We start from the raw sequence: 6,306 nt of genomic DNA on the forward strand, positions 1-6,306 counted from the left end.
CGTGCGGCTGCAGGGCGCTGCTGCGAGCATCGCCGGGAAAACGACGCGCCTGGACCGCGCCGTTATCAGGCTGATCGACGTTGACGAATGACGTCGGCGGGACGATAGACGCAACGCACGACACGGGCCTCGTCCCGAGACATCCTCTGACCGGTATCCCGCGACGTCACCGGACGGTAGCGCGGCTCTCTCCTCGGCGATGATCGGCAGCGAGCTGGATTCGAACGTGCGGACGGCCGGATGAATGTGAGTACGGGCGAGAAACGTGGAGTTTTCTTTCGGTCTCCAAATGACGAGAAAAAAAGACTGTCTCGGATTGCGTTTGCGATGTTGAAATCGCTGTTTAACTCGGAGCGCGCTGAAGATTAGATTTGGTAGCAATCGTCAATTCGATGAAATCGTTCGGTCGCTGCAACCGAATCATTTATTACCACAGACGCATGTATGATGCACTATAATAGCATCGTATACTACACGGAAAAAGTGCTGTTGAATTAATTGAATTCCCAACAGCGCGCGTAATTGGAGTAAATCTTTTTGATTCAATGGCTATATCATTGAAACTAATACTTTAATTATTGGAACAATACATAACATAGCAGTTTTAATGATATTTGCCATTGAATCAAGAAGATTTACTCCAATTACGCGTGCTGATGGAAATTCTATTGATTCAACGGCACTTTTTTTTCATGTACATACGGTACATGATATGCATGGTACCAAAATGATTTAGTCGAGTAACCAAACAATTTAGTTGAAACTATTTAACCGAATCTTGATCATTGTTACCAAATCGTGTTTTCAATGTGAACGTTACGCTTACTTTGTCTCATTCGGGGCGATGAGTTTACTCGAAAGATACGGCCAGCGTTTCATTTAGAATATTCTTTCTCCTGTAAGAATATAATATTCAAAATTGATCAAAACTTAATGAGTTGAAACTCTACGTTTTCCCAGCCCGAGCTTGTACTCATATTTATTCGTAGCATTCGTTGCCCAGGAAGATGAAATCGTGAATTATTACGAGTTCGTTTCTGACAAAAGGAAATGAATTTATCAAGATCTGTTTCGAGAATAGAGATGTGAAATCTGGAGGAATCAACCCTCCGCGAATTATTCGACAAATTCCTGATAAAAGGTAGCGAATTTGTAAAAAGTCTGCTTCGATAAAAGAATCATCCGCTTTCTCGATAAAAACGTCTCCATTGGCGGACTCGTATAGTCGTTAATTTATATGTTAATTTCGCGGGAAAATAATTGAATTTTTCAAAAAGAAAGACGTTCCGACTTGTGTCTCCGAAACCGAGCGTCAGAGATCGCACTCGACGGCGAAATCACGCAGGGAACTGAACTGTGATTCTAATGATTTCGCGTCCCTTCCTTGAGCCGACGAGCGACGAAAGTTGGCCATACGATCTCTCGTATGATTTCCTTTCCCGGATTGTCGCCGATGTAACAATATAACGCGCGCCTTTATGCCGCTTGGCGCGCGAGATCTCACGATGTCACGATCGACGGACAGGAATCAGACTCTATTTTGCGCTAGATCTCCGACACTTGACCTCTGTAAATAGAACACTAATGGCGGTGGCGACTTTTTCGATTCGCGTGAATTTCGAGGAGAGAGAGAGAGAGAGAGAGAGAGAGAGGGAACACACAATTCGCGCGGACGCGAAAACGGAATTTTCCGAGCCGTCCCGCGGGCGACTGTGCGACGCCCGATATTTTAATCGTTCGTCGATCGTATCCGCTTCTAATCGTATCGTTTTCCCCGTGTAAATATACTTTTTGCGCAAAAATTTAATTCGCGCGTGCAATTGCGAGCGCCGAAGGAGAGACTCTGCGCGAGCCCGTGACCGGAAGCTCCGTTAATATAATCCAGGGATGAAAATTCCGGTACGATCTCGGTGAGTTCAATTTTCGAGATGTGGAAAAACGAAAACAAAAAAAAAAGACCTTACCGTCGAGAACAATATCAGCCCGCGCGCATTTCCATTGTCGCGCATGCAAGCACAGAAATCGTTTCCGCGTGTTTACGGTAATTGGAACTCGCCGAGATTACGCTGGTTTCAATACCTGATGTAATTCGGGATTTGCTGTGGTTGTAAGATTCGACATAAACACACACACACACACACATACACACACAAGTTACATACACACACGCGGCACACGCGCGTAAATACACACACACGTTAAGACACAGGCAGGGTTCCTACGATATATTCCACCTGTTGTGATAAGTATCTAAACGAATAATTTTATTAAACAGAACGGTAGAGCTACGAAGTACCGCCTCTCACATTGTATATCACCTATCTATAGACGTCAATTAAGGAGAAGGTTCGCCGTACCGTGTTTTATACGGACATTTGTGATTCGGGATCTCGAATTATTGTACAGCCGATCGTTTCGTAATCGCTAATAATGAACGTTGAACCATACAATACACGTCGTTCGAATTTCCTCTACTCAAAGATCCGACGCATCGAGAGGATCTGCATCACGATCGATCTCTCTGTTTTCCCCCCGCGCATTAAATACGCCCGAGTTCGACAGTTAACGTCGCTGGATCGAACGATCGACGAAAAATAAAACAAAAAAAAAACAAAACGCGAACGCGTATCGTTTAAATCGCGCTTTTGCCGCGCGCGACGTCCATAAAAAGATAGCCGATAAAACACAATGGAACGCACCGGCGGCGTTCACATAAAAATCCGGGGGTGAGCGGAGAAGTGAGAGGGAGAGGGGGCAGGAGCCCAGGATTAAAATTAATTGTTGCCGCGGCTTCACAAGGGACCGCCGTAACTAAACAAATTGACGCGGAGATAAAATGCGGCGCGCTCCCCGCTTTCAAATAAAATCAACGGGCGATTCTTTGATGGAATCGCGCGATTCGAGCGCGATCGAGAAGTGCGTCGGTTAATAAAACCCTATTGATCCACATTTTATCATACACATCGTCGTGTTTACGCGCGGTCCGTCGAAATTGGCAGAGCGGCGGGCGGAGTTCACCATTCAGAAAGAAGAAAGTGAAACAAAAAAACTCATCTCACTCCGCTCCGTCGTATCACAGATTTTCGCGCGGACACGTCGCGAGCAGAATTCGCTGCTCGAGTGGTATGAACTGGGTAACGATCACGTAACTTTCCCCTACACTGAGAGAAAGGTCTCTTTAGATTTTATATATTTTTAGTATTTTTATTTAATAACGTGTTTGGCTTAATTTTTTTTTTTAATATAAATAACTTTTAATATCAGATATCATTATGTTTGAATGATAATATTGTCGTTTCAGAAGTTCGTTAAATCACGTTGTTTGATAGAAAAAATAGTATTATTTAGAGAAAATAATTTTCTTTTTCAAAGAAAACAAATTTATTTCGTTATACAGGATGTCCCAAAATTCCGCATGCGGAGTGTACAGATTTTTGATAATAAAAAATGTTATATTTTCCTCTACCAAAATTTTGTCCAAACAATGTTATCTAAGAAATAAGCGATTGAAGAAATGAGGTTTTCCACGGGCTTAGGCTTCGGATGAACAAATAGGTAGCAAAATTATCTTCTTCGGTCAATTTCAAGTAGATATTATAGAATTTTAATAAAATCTAAGGTTTAGCTTCAAAGATACTTGTTATGTTAATAATTGAAAAATCACTAATATAAATATTGACACAATAAATAATGATCTTTCTCAACATTTTCGCTAAGAAAAAAGTTACTTCTTCTAGTATGAAGAATCTCCCTGTACACTCCGTATGCGGGAATTTTTTAACATTCTGTTACATATTGTTCCACTGAAATAAAGAAGTTTTTTAATATTTTTCTAACACAGTGTTACTACTTTCAAATAAATTATTGCTCGGGACAGCCATTGTAATGTGTTCAGGTGAAAATACAAAAAATATATTATTTGTCGTAAAGATATTTATTGTTTGAGAAATCAAACAATCTTGTTTGTTGAATCAAACATTTATTTGCTGCTCCATTCCAAAAGACAAATTTGTCTCAATTAAAGAAATTGTATTAAATCCAAAGAAATCTTTTTCTCTTTGTAGAAACGGAAACGTGAAAAGTGAAAAGATTTACATAAACCGACTTTGCCGGTCACGTAACTTCTCGAATAATAAAAACGTGAAACTTCTCGCGTGAGATTTTTCGCTTTTCACGTTTTCGCTCTTGGGAAAAGATTATATGATCGCCGCCCAGTTTTCCCGCATTAGTTGTTTTCCGGCAAGAGGTAAGTCAACATGAATGTTTAGTTATATCATCTATTATCCTTTTCTTTATCAAATGCAAAACGAAGAACTAATGATGATACAATTAGAATCATGTCGACTCATGTCTATTGCTGGAAAGCAACCACTGACGCATAACGAGAGACGAATGCGACGATCGCGCTCCTCGAGCGCGGTCCTCGAGGTGCGGCACTCGTCGTCGCGCTCGTTGCGGGCGCGCGTTTATCGTGCATTCTCGCGCCTTTCGTCACCCTCATCGCCGTCGAAACGGCGAACCTAGCAGCGTCAACCGCGAGGGAGGACTGGCGACAATGCACCTGCACCGCCCACGTTCCACATCCGATGCACACGAACAGCGACAACGGCAGCAGTGACGTATCCGAGTAAGTACACGCTCCACGTAAGTATGTTGGTGCTTAAGTACACTCTCCACGTAAGTATGTAGGTGCACTTCAATCAACCCTCTCGCACCATCGCGCCTTCGTCCCTTCGCTAGCCTCTGATCTCACTCTCTCTTTCTCTCCCTCTCGGCATCCACCTTTTAACTGTGGATTTTCTCTCCCTTCCTCTCTTTCTATCTCCCGTTCTTTCTCTCTTTTCTCCTTTCTATCATTATCCGTCGCATTCTAGCACTAGTGATAGCTCTGTATACCTTTATCTCCCTCTCGGTATCCGTATTCCACGCTTTGTCGCCTTTCTCTTTGCGATTCTAGACGTTCTAGCTTCTCCCCTCTCTCTCTCTCTCTCTTCATCGTTCGATCTCGCGCGCACGGTAACCTTTCGTAGACCAGTGGGAATTGTTGGTATCGAGAATATTGTCTGGTTGGTATCTATCTGCTTACCCGCATGCGGCTGCTTTGTGAACGCTGACTCCGTACGATATTGCGCTCGCGTTCTGTGCAATCATATAGGATGGATATTTGGGGGAGATTCACGGAGATGCATCTTGGATATTGAATGACTGAATATTGTAGAACATTTAGCTATCCGAGGAATATTCGACTGTGTATGTGAACACTGGATGTTTGTAATATATTGATAGAGGCGGATGTACTCGGAAGATATTGCAACTTCTTCGATGTACCGAAAATGACAGAGAAATGTCGCAGAAATGGTCTCGATTGTATGCTGATACTAATGTCCTCGATAGAAATTTTTCAACGCCCGTAAATATCATCGTAGACTACACGGGGAAAAATAAGTCGGCGGGACAGGAAATTTTATGCTGTCGCAGCAAATAAATAAATGTACAGATTATTTATTCAATATACTGTCCCATACTTTAGGAATTGATCTTTGGGATTATTTTACGAAGAAATGAACATACGTTCGTGTGAACTTTCCTTCGTAAGATCACACCTCAAAATTCAATTCCTAAAATATTGGACAGTATACTTTGACAGAGATACTCTGTATAATTTATTTACTTGCTACGACAGCCTAAAACTTGCTATCCCTCGACGTTATTCTTCTCCGTATGTGTATCATTGCTTCGCTTATACGTTTACACAGGTAAAAGGAATTTCACTTCGGTATCAAAGATATCTGTAAACATTTCGATATATAATTTCCGTATTAAAAGTTCCACGCGACAATGTGAGGAAAATTTCGGGGGCGCAACGGGTTTCCTCAAAATAATCTTTCTCTCGAAAGACCCGCGAGAAGTTTGCAAACTCGTGCAAGTCGGATCCATTTTCAAGATTGCGTCAAACCTCTAATGGCCGTGCGCGAAGGCGACCGTACACAAAAATATATTTCGACGGGGGAGACTATCCGCAAACATTTTCGCAAGACTTTTGTTGTTCGTAAACGGGAAGCCGATAGCGAAAAACTATACGAGTACCGTGCGCGCGTCGTGCTGTAATACTAAAAAAAGGGAGGCGAACGTCTCGTTACGGAAAAACATTGAAACCTGCGCATAGAGGGAAGAGAGAAAGGGAAAAGGGAGGAAAGCGCGTGTATAAAATGTGAATAGATCGATTATTATCCGATAAACGAGAGAATGGAGAACGCTCCGGTTTCTTAATTTGTGCGGAGCTTATTATCTGAGGCTACACTCCCC

Source organism: Dinoponera quadriceps, unplaced genomic scaffold (genome assembly GCF_001313825.1).
Source record: "Dinoponera quadriceps isolate SergipeBrazil2010 unplaced genomic scaffold, ASM131382v1 scaffold717, whole genome shotgun sequence".
Classification (NCBI taxonomy): domain Eukaryota; kingdom Metazoa; phylum Arthropoda; class Insecta; order Hymenoptera; family Formicidae; genus Dinoponera; species Dinoponera quadriceps.